The sequence below is a fragment of the Panthera tigris genome, chromosome B3, assembly GCF_018350195.1.
Source record: "Panthera tigris isolate Pti1 chromosome B3, P.tigris_Pti1_mat1.1, whole genome shotgun sequence".
In the NCBI taxonomy this organism is placed as follows: domain Eukaryota; kingdom Metazoa; phylum Chordata; class Mammalia; order Carnivora; family Felidae; genus Panthera; species Panthera tigris.
Window position 1 is genome coordinate 140,523,651 of NC_056665.1, and position 9,826 is coordinate 140,533,476.

Genomic DNA, 9,826 nt, shown 5'->3' on the forward strand with positions numbered 1-9,826 from the left:
GGACGGCATGATTTGTGGGTGCCGGGCCGGCGAGGCAGGAAGGCAAACGTTCACGCACACACAATATGCGTTCGTTTTCCCTCCACACTCTGACCCCGCCTGATTCAGCAGTGCAGGGCTCAGCTCGGGGAGCCCCCCCTGGACCACAGCCCCCGCCAGGCCCTGGCCCAGAACGTGGGCGACCCCCGCTGCCACGGCGGCCAGCAGGCCCCGTCCACCCCAGGCTGGCAGGCTGGCAGTCAGCGGGCGCCCACCGAGCACGGGGCCTCTGCCCGCATTAACTCCCTGCTGGGATAATTCTTCTCCAGCCTTTTTTTTCCGGCCACCAAGTGGGCCTGCCACCACACTGCTGTTTTTCATCTTGTTAATTGAGTCATTTATTTCGTTAAAAGGTGAAACTTTATCAGGGTTTATGTGCCAAGTGTGAGAAGGTGTATTTAATGATACATCAAATGGCCGCGGCCTCAGGTGCATCTATATTTACAGACAGTACAGCAAGGGGGACAGTGGCGGGGCGAGGGGGGGGGGGGCGGGGAGCACGATGGAGCCGATCCTGCACAATTAAATTATGCTGGTTTTCAAAAGAGCTACAAGTTACACAGGCAATGTTGGATTCGAGGCGCACCCAGAAATGCACACAGTGGCCAGGACCTTGGCGGCTGCCCCCAAGGTATCCCGGTGACTCTGTCCTTCTCTCCTGGGGACTGGGGACCGAACCCAGGGGTATCTCCCTTTGCTCCTGACTCCCTGCACCCCAGCCGCCCATCCAGCACCACTCAGGCCAGAGACTTGTGAGCCCTACCCGGCCCTGCTGCACTCTGCCCCTGACACTGTCCCCTTCCCTACCACCCGTGACTCTCTCACCTCCGTCCAGACAGCCAGCATCCTTCCGGCACCAGAGGCCCCCAGAAGAGCTCAGCTAGCCCTCCCCGCCACCAAAGGCTTCAGTGTCCTTCCTCCCTTAACACCTTTGGGTGAAGTCCAGGCCCCCGGGGCCAGTGTTCAAAGCCTTCGTGATCTGGCCCCAAGCATCCAGCCCTCACCTCCAGACCAGTTGTACCCTCTCTGCCTGTCTCCCGGCCAGGCTCTGCACCTGCCTTAGAACCCCATCTTCCCCATCCTCCCCACCCGAAGGCAGCGCTTCTCAACCCACTAGAATCACTCAGGGAGCTTTTTAAAATACCACTGCCTCAGTCCCAGGCAAGACCACCTTCACCAGGCTTTCAGGGCTCTGGGTCCCCAGGTGGCCCCAGGTGCAGACAGAATTGAGAACTACTCCTTTTCATCTGTTCGCCCCCCAAAGCCTCTGTCCCCAAGTTCCTCGCCCCCCGAGGATGGGTGAGGGCGCTCCCCCGGGCCCCTTGAGGGCCTGGCCAGGGAGGGTGCTGAGTCGGGAGTCTTCATGGTATGCACATGGCCCACGGCCCCACGGCGAGGTGCCACGGAGGACAGCTCCCGTCAAAGACGCCAGCTCGGGGAGATCAGAGCTCTGGAACTGCCCCGGCCACTCTAGCAAGTCTGCTGGACAGAATGGGGGGACAGGACGAGCGATGGTGTGGGGGGCTGGGAGCAGCGAGCCAGCCCAGGCAATGGGGAAACTTCTCGTAGACTGAGAGGAGGTTGTAAGAGAAGGGAGGTGGAAGGAGCTAAGGCCCCAGAGTCCCGCCCAACCCTGCCACATCCCAGCTGGGTGACCTTGGCTGCCTCGTTCAACCTCTCTGAGCCTGTTCCTCACCCATAAAGGGGGAATAATAGGCCCCTACCTGTGGGGCTAGGGGCAGACTTGGAAGCAGGATCTGTGTGAATTGTGGACACAGGCCTGGCAGGCTGCAGCCTCAGAGACGATCACGTCCCTGTGCCCCCAGCCTTCCTCTAGGGCCCTGCTCCCTCTTTCTTCTCCAGATGCCCTTACGGCACTCAGGCCACCAGCCGGCTGCGGGCGGGCAGCTGCCTACCGCGGACATAAGCCACTTCTTTCTTGCACCAGAAAGGACACAGTCTTAACTCTCGAGAAATGCCAGACATCCGCCCAACACCCCAGGACGGCTGCCATGTTGCCCCAGGAAGTGCAGAAAGCTGGGTCTCCAAAGAGAAGAAATGCTTCCCATCTCCTCTGTCGGGCTGTTGGGCATGGCTTTCAGGTGGCTGAGCTCTCTGGGTGGGGTCAACAGGTAAGGTCAACAGGCAATGTCAGCACTGGAAGGGATACTGAGGCCTCACATGTGGGTAAGGCCTGACCATGGGAGGATCTCGGGCCACCCTGACCAACACTTTGCAGGCACTGGTGGAAAGGTTGGGCCCCCCGACGTCCTTGGTCACAGGGCATGGGTTGAGGAGCCCTGCAAGGCCCTGCGACACGTGAATCCAGCCGTCTCTGCTCTCGGGAGTAGCGTATGTGATCACACCTACTCCCAGCTACCGAGTGCCGATCAGGTGCACGCGGCTCTAGTCCTCCTGATACCTCGCCTTGGGGGCACTCGTTATGCCCCCACTTCACAGAGAAGGAAACTAAGGTTTCAAAAAGGAATCTGGTGTGCTTTCAGCCACCAGGTATGAGCGCTTCCTGCCTAGCACAGGAGCAGTGACACGCATTTGACCTGCAATGCCTTCTCTAATCCCCTCCCTGGGCTCCACCAGGGAAGGATATTTATCAGCCCATCCCACAGGGGAGGAAGGGATCGTCCCGTTTCACACAGCTGGAAAGTGGCAGCATGAAAATTCAAACCCAGGTCTGCTGAACTCCCCAGAAAGCCCACACGGCAGGCAATTACATGGGACACCCAGCCTGCGGAAAGCGAGGGAAGGGAGGCAGCGGGAAGGAGTGGGTGTGTTTGCCCCACAGTCTCAGACCACCGCTCGCTGCCCCACTGCCTTCATCAGGCAGAGTGTCTCTCCTGTCCTAGGACTGAGCTTCAGGATCCTTGCAAGTCAGGACTGCTTGTGCACATCGCCCACCGCACTCTTGCCTTCCCCATGACCACGTGGAGGCGCGACACCAACCTCACACCATCTTGCAGAGTTTATGAGCTTCCCGTGGCTGCTTGTGACAAATGACCAGTGCTGTGGTGAGCTTGATGACTTAAAACAACAGAAATTTATTATCCCACAGTCCTGGAGGTGAGAAGTGCAGATTCAAGGTGTTAGCAGGACTGCACTTGTGCCGGGCAGAATCTTTCCTGACCTCTTCCAGCTTCTGGTGGCCCCTGGCTTCGCTTGGCTTCTCTGTGTCACTCCAATCTCTGCCTCGGGGGCCACATGGCCTCCTTCCCTATGTCTGTCTGTCTTTTCTTTTCTGTCTCTTTTAAGAAAGCCTATCATTAGACTTAGGACTCACCTTAATCCAGAATGATCCCATCTTGAGATCCTTACCTTAATGACATCGGCCTAGGCCAATATTGCAAATACCTTCACATCCTCAGGTTCCAAACAGACATATCTTTTAAAAATTTTTTTAATGTTTATTTATTTTTGACAGAGAGAGAGAGAGAGAGAGACAGAGCATGAGCAGGGGAGGGGCAGAGAGAGAGGAAGACACAGAATCGGAAGCAGGCTCCAGGCCCTGAGCTGTCAGCACAGAGCCCGACGCGGGGCTCGAACTCACAGACGGTGAGATCGTGACCTGAGTCGAAGTGGGGCGCTCACCAGACTGAGCCACCCAGGCGCCCCTCAAACAGACATATCTTTTGAAGAGGTTCAACACTCAACCTGTTACAAGGCCCTTAATTCATTTGCTGCCCAATCCCAACACGACCCATCTCCCCACAGCCTAGCCCCACACTTAGAAGGAGGGCATGGTCAGTGGGAAGATCATGGGTTCTGGGTCCACTCAGACCTGGTTTTGAATCTCAGCTCTGCCGTTGGCCAGCTACGGGATGCACACAGGCCTCCTGACCTCTCCACATACCTCTATCTTCACCTCTCAAAAGACCAAACTCTACCTCCTCGGTTTAGGGGAATTACACAATCTAGTGAATGTAACCTGGTTGTTTCTCACCAGAGGATGCCTCTCCTGTTTCCCTACATTGGCAAATACTCAGGTCAGATGGGAACGGGATTCTTGAAGAGAGCCACATAGCTAGCCAAGGTCTGTGGGAACTTGGATTTTATAAGCAGCTGCAGTGTTTGTCTCCCAGAGACTCTTGACCATCCCTAAGTAGTATGAGGACAAACCTTACACCAACACGTAAACTCATGCACATGTTGGAAATCTATGTGCTTGGGGGGGGGGGGCGGGAATCTGAGTTGAGGTGATTTGCCCAGTGTTATAACAGGACTGGAAACCCTTGCTTTAGAAAATATCCCTTCCGGGGGTGCCTGGGTGGCTCAGTTGGTTAAGCATCCAGCTCTTGATTTCGGCTCCAGTCATGACCTCACAGTTTATGAGATGAGATGAGTCCCACACTGTCAGTGTGGAGAATTCTTGGGATTCTCTCTCTCTCTCTCTCTCTCTCTCTCTCTCTCTCTCTCTCTCATTCTGTCTCTCTATCCCCTCCCAATCATATGCTCTGTCTCAAAATAAATAAATAAACATAAACAAGAAAGGAAAATATCTCTTCCAATGTTTCCCAAAGCATCTTAGCTCTTGATAGCGATACAGAAAGTCTATCTGGCCACAGCATTCCATGTGCCTAGATCTGGAGGGCCTTCAGAATGCCCTTTCTCACCTGACACTCTTATTTGTCCTTCAGGGTCAATGTGCAGTTTCCCTCCACTGGCCCTCCTATGGCTTCCCACACCATCCCACACCCACTAAGCCATAGTCCTTGTGTTGAGTGTATCCGCTTGTGTGTTTGCCTTGGCCAGAGCACTGTGAGCTTTTTGTGGGTGTGGACCCATGCCTGATCCACACTACACCTTTACTGCCTAACTCAGGCATGACACCTAGTAAGACCTTGTTATATCCTAAGGTCACACCACAACCAAAACCTAAGTTTCTTTGTCATTTGCAACATGATTGTTGTTCACAGGAGAAGGAAAAAGAAAAGGGGACATTTGTGGTCAGATTGGTGGGAACCACTGAGCTAGTTGAAACCCTTCATTTTCCACAGAAGAAACCAGAGGCCCTGATGGGAAGTCTCATACCCAGGATCATAAAAGAAGGTGGTGACATACCAAGAAATGTGACCCAGAAACATGATTTATGGTCCCCACTCCACTTTCTTGCTTGAGAGTAGGGAGAGGAGAGAGGAGAGAGAAGGTGGCTACCAACAAGGGGAAATGACTCTTTATGGAAACATTGGTTCTGCAATCAGCTGGGGGCCCAGGGCCAAAGGTTATCCTGGATCCAAGTCCATATTTAAATCTTCCACCAGTGTTAGTGAAAAGAATTTTCTCAGCAGTACTTGGGCCAACCTCTACTGAGAACTGAGTCACCTCCATGAAGGTAGTAGACAGTGCCTTTCACCACATGCTGGGTGCTCTCAGCAGGTGGGCTGCACCTGCATAAGGGGTTCAGAGAATTCAAGAGTCACTGAAAGGGTACCTGTGGAAGGGAGGTGCTGGCTAGGCCAAGAGGGCTGAAATTTGAAAGTCGGTTGAGTCAACTAGAAAAAGTGGGGAAGGGAAGAGTATGAAGGAAGCAGAAAAAGAAAGCAAGGAGTGGAGGTGATAGAGTGTGAGGCGAGGGAGGCAGACTCTGGGGCTCAAGCTTGCATGGGCCAGTTACAGGGTTTGTCCTTAACTCCACTACTAAGTCACCAAAGAGTCTAAACAAGGGAGGAGCATATCAAATTTCTTCTTCTTCTTCCCCTTCTTCTTCTTCTTCTTCTTCTTCTTCTTCTTCTTTTGTTCTTTTTTAGAGATCAAGCAAGTTGCACTAAAAAGAATTTCAGAGTTAGACAGAAGAGTCCACAGGACTGACCTCACTTCTGACACCAGTCAAAAGTTTGGAGGTCCTCAAGCCCACTCATCGATAACACACCAAAAAGATTCGCAGAAGCTGATGAAAAGCTGGGAAGCCCATGGTTATGGTTTATTAGAGCTAAAGGACACAGGTTAAAATCAACTAAAAGGAGAAGCACAGAGTCCAGAGGCCAGGAAGTTTCCAAATGCAGAGCTTCCAGCTGTCCCCTCCCCATGGAGTCATGAACAACAAAACTCTCCCCATGTCGGTGTGTGCCAGTATACGTGGAGTATTGCCTACCAGGGCAGCTCACCCAAGCCTTGGCATTCAGTCTTTGCTGGGGCTCATGCTCATAAACCTGATTGGCTGCCAATGTGGTTGACATGTCCCCATTCCCTTCAGAGGTCAAGCTGATGTCTCGTAACCCAAAGCCTTCACCCTAAATCACATTGTTGGTGTAGCCCAAAGCCCCCAGGAAACAAAGATACTCCTGTCAGGAATAATATTCTAAGGGCGTAAACATTATCTCCAAAGAGCTGAGGGCAAAGGCTGTCCTGTTTTTGAGCAAGGCCAAATGCTCGACACAGGAATGGATTGAAGAGGGGCTGAGACAGAGATAAGAAGACCCTCTAGAAATGATTGCAGAGTCCAAGTAAAAGATAGAGGTGGAGGGGATGGATGCCAACGGTGGGGAGGAAGACACAATCAGTAGAGGTTTGATCAATTTCATTGGAGATTTAAGAAATTCTGACAACCTCCACTCCAACAAAGATGACATAATGGAGACTGGATTTACTATGCTGTGTGATACAACTAAAGTAACATCCTGGGGGTCATGCTGTATAGTTTATATATACATATATAATTTTAAAATAATGCATATCTTTTTTAGCATTTATTTATTTTTGAGAGTGATGAGAGAGCATGAGCAGGGAGGGGCAGAGAGAGAAGGAAACAGAGGATGCGAAGCGGGCTCTGCGCTGAAGGCAGCGAGCCCAATGCAGGGCTCGAACTCACCAACTGTGAGATCATGACCTGAGCCGAAGTTGGACATTTAACTAACAGAGCATCCAGGTGCTTCCAAATAATACATGTCCTGAGAGATATATACATATATCTCTCTCAAGAGTTTTCAAAACCATGAAGTACATTAGGCAATGGAAGGCAGCACTCTCAGTGAGATAAGAAAAGAATTTAGGTGAGGTGTCACAATTGTCCCAGTTTACCGGCTTGACAGTTTCCAGGAGAGGTTGAAAACATGGAACTGAGAACAAGAGAGAATAAGTTGGACAGAGTTTGCATAACAGAGTACTGAAGAGAAGACAGCTGGAAAAAGAGAGAGAGAAAGAGAGAGAGAAAGAGAAAGAGGGAGAACTCCCAAAATCTGCAGGGAATTCCCAAAGCATCCAACTGAGTCTGGACCACAGCATATGTATGAGGAAACTATGCAAGGCTAGAGAAAGAATCACCCAATGGGATAAGGGACTAGTGCCTGGGGCTCACACAGAACCAGGAATAGTCCCTGTTCCCACCCACCAGACTGGAAAGCCTCACAATTCATGGCATATTAGGTACAGCAGTCAGAAAGGCTTGGGTTCAGTCAAGGAAAACAATTAACCTTAGATTGAATACTACTCTTATTCTACCTAACAAAACTTTTTTTTTAATTTTTTTAATGTTTATTTATTTTTGAGACAGATAGAGACAGAACATGAACGGGGGAGGGTCAGAGAGAGAGGGAGACACAGAATCTGAAACAGGCTCCAGGCTCTGAGCAGTCAGCACAGAGCCCGACGCGGGGCTCAAACTCACGGACTGCGAGATCATGACCTGAGCCGAAGTCGGACGCTCAACTGACTGAGCCACCCAGGCGCCCCTACCTAACAAAACTTGAAAGCAAAACATTCACTTATTTTCGAGTAAATTAATCACACCACGTAGCAAAGCTCAAGAATATACAAATACAAAAATATCCAGCACCTAACAAGGTAAACTTCACATCTGGCATTCAAGCAAAAATTAACAGGCATTCAAAGAAGCAGAAAAATATGACCAATAAAAAGACCAAAATAAAACTTCTAGAGGTGAAAATATAATGTCTGAAATGGAAAATTCACTCTATGGGACAAATAGAAGATTAGACCTTGAAGAAGAAAAAATTAACAGTTTGAAGACATGAAATAGAAATGATCCACAATGAAGCAGAAACAGAAAAAAAATTAATGAACAGAGAATTAAATGCATCAGTGAACTGTGTGGCAATTTCAAGTAGCCTAAAATATGTGAAATTGGAGTCCCAGAAGATGAGAAGAGGTAGGAACCGAAATTTTTTGAAAAAACAACAGCTAAAATGTTTTTCCAGATTGGATGAAAACTATATATTTTTTTAAGTTTAGTTATTTATTTTGAGAGAGAGAGAGAAAGAGCAGGGTAGGGGCAGAGAGAGAGGGAGAGAGAGAGAGAATCCAAGCAGGATCCAGATGCTTAACCAACCGAGCCACCCAGGTGCCCCTGAATGAAAACTATATTTCACAAATCCAAGGGGCTCAATGAACCCTAGGAACAAGAAACATGAGTAAAACTACACCAAAGAATCAAACTGCTCAAAATCAGTAGTGAAGAGGAAATCTTAAAAGCAGTAAGAGGAAAAAAGGTCAAGACATACAGAGGAATAAAGGTACAAATTACAATACATTTCTTCTCAGAATTATGAGGGCTAGAAAACCGTGGGGCAACTTCTTTAAACTACTGGGAAGAGGGGCGCCTGGGGGACTCAGTCGGTTAAGCAGCCGACTTTGGATCCAGTCATGATCTTACAGTTCATGAGTTCAAGCCCTGCATCAGGCTCTGTGCTGACAGCTCGGAGCCTGCAGCCTACTTCAGATTCCATGTCTCCCTCTCTCTCTGCCTTCTCCCTGTGCTCTCTCTCTCTCTCTCTCTCTCAAAAATAAATAAACATTAAAACAATGTAAACAAATAAAAATAAAAATGAAAAAATAAACTACTGGAAAGAAAAACAAACTGCCAACCTCAAGTTCTATAACCAGCAAAAATATCTCCCAAGACAGAGAAGAAACCAAGACTCTGGAAAAAATGCAAAAGTCAAAAAATTATCTTTATTAGACTGAAAGAAAAATCTTCCAGATGGAAATATCTCAAACAAAGAAGAAAGAGCACCCAAAATGGTCAATACCTGGGTAAATACATAAGATGTTTTTCTTACTGTTTGAATCTCTTTAAAGATAGTTGATGATTTAAACAAAAATAATAAGATATGGAAGGTAAAATACAGGGCAACAATAACACGAAGGGCAGGAAGGGAGAAATGGAAGTATACTATTAAAAGGTCTTATACTGTACTTGAAATAAAACATCACTTCAAGTTAGGCTGGTAGAATCTAACTATATCAACAATCACACTAGGGGTGCCTGGGTGGTTCAGTTGGTTATGCATAGGATTCTTGGTTTCTGTTCAGGTCATGATCTCACAGTTCGTGGGTTCGAGCCCCATGTCGGGCTCCATGCTGACTGTGCAGAGCCTGCTTGGGATTCTCTCTCTCCTTCTCTCTCTGTTTCCCCCATTTGCTCACTCTCTCAAAACTAAATATAAAAATAAAGTTAAAAAAAACTTAGAAAATAATAATCACATTAAATATAAATGGTCTAAACATCACCAGTTGGGTGATTTTTTTTATGCATGATATAATAAATGATGCTGGAATAATTGGATGTCTATATGCAGAAAAAAAGACCTAAATCCATACCCCACACCATATAAAAAAAATTAACCTCAAATGAATTATGGCTGTACAATTACAAATCTTCTGGAAGAAAACAGAAATCAGTCTTCATGACCTCACTTGTCTTCCTCTGGACATTTTCTCAGGCCATTCTCCCTACCCGGAGTACCCTTTCCCTCACCTCTGTGTATCAAGACGTTACATCAACAACTGTCCTTCCAAATCTATAATTTTTCAGGATGCA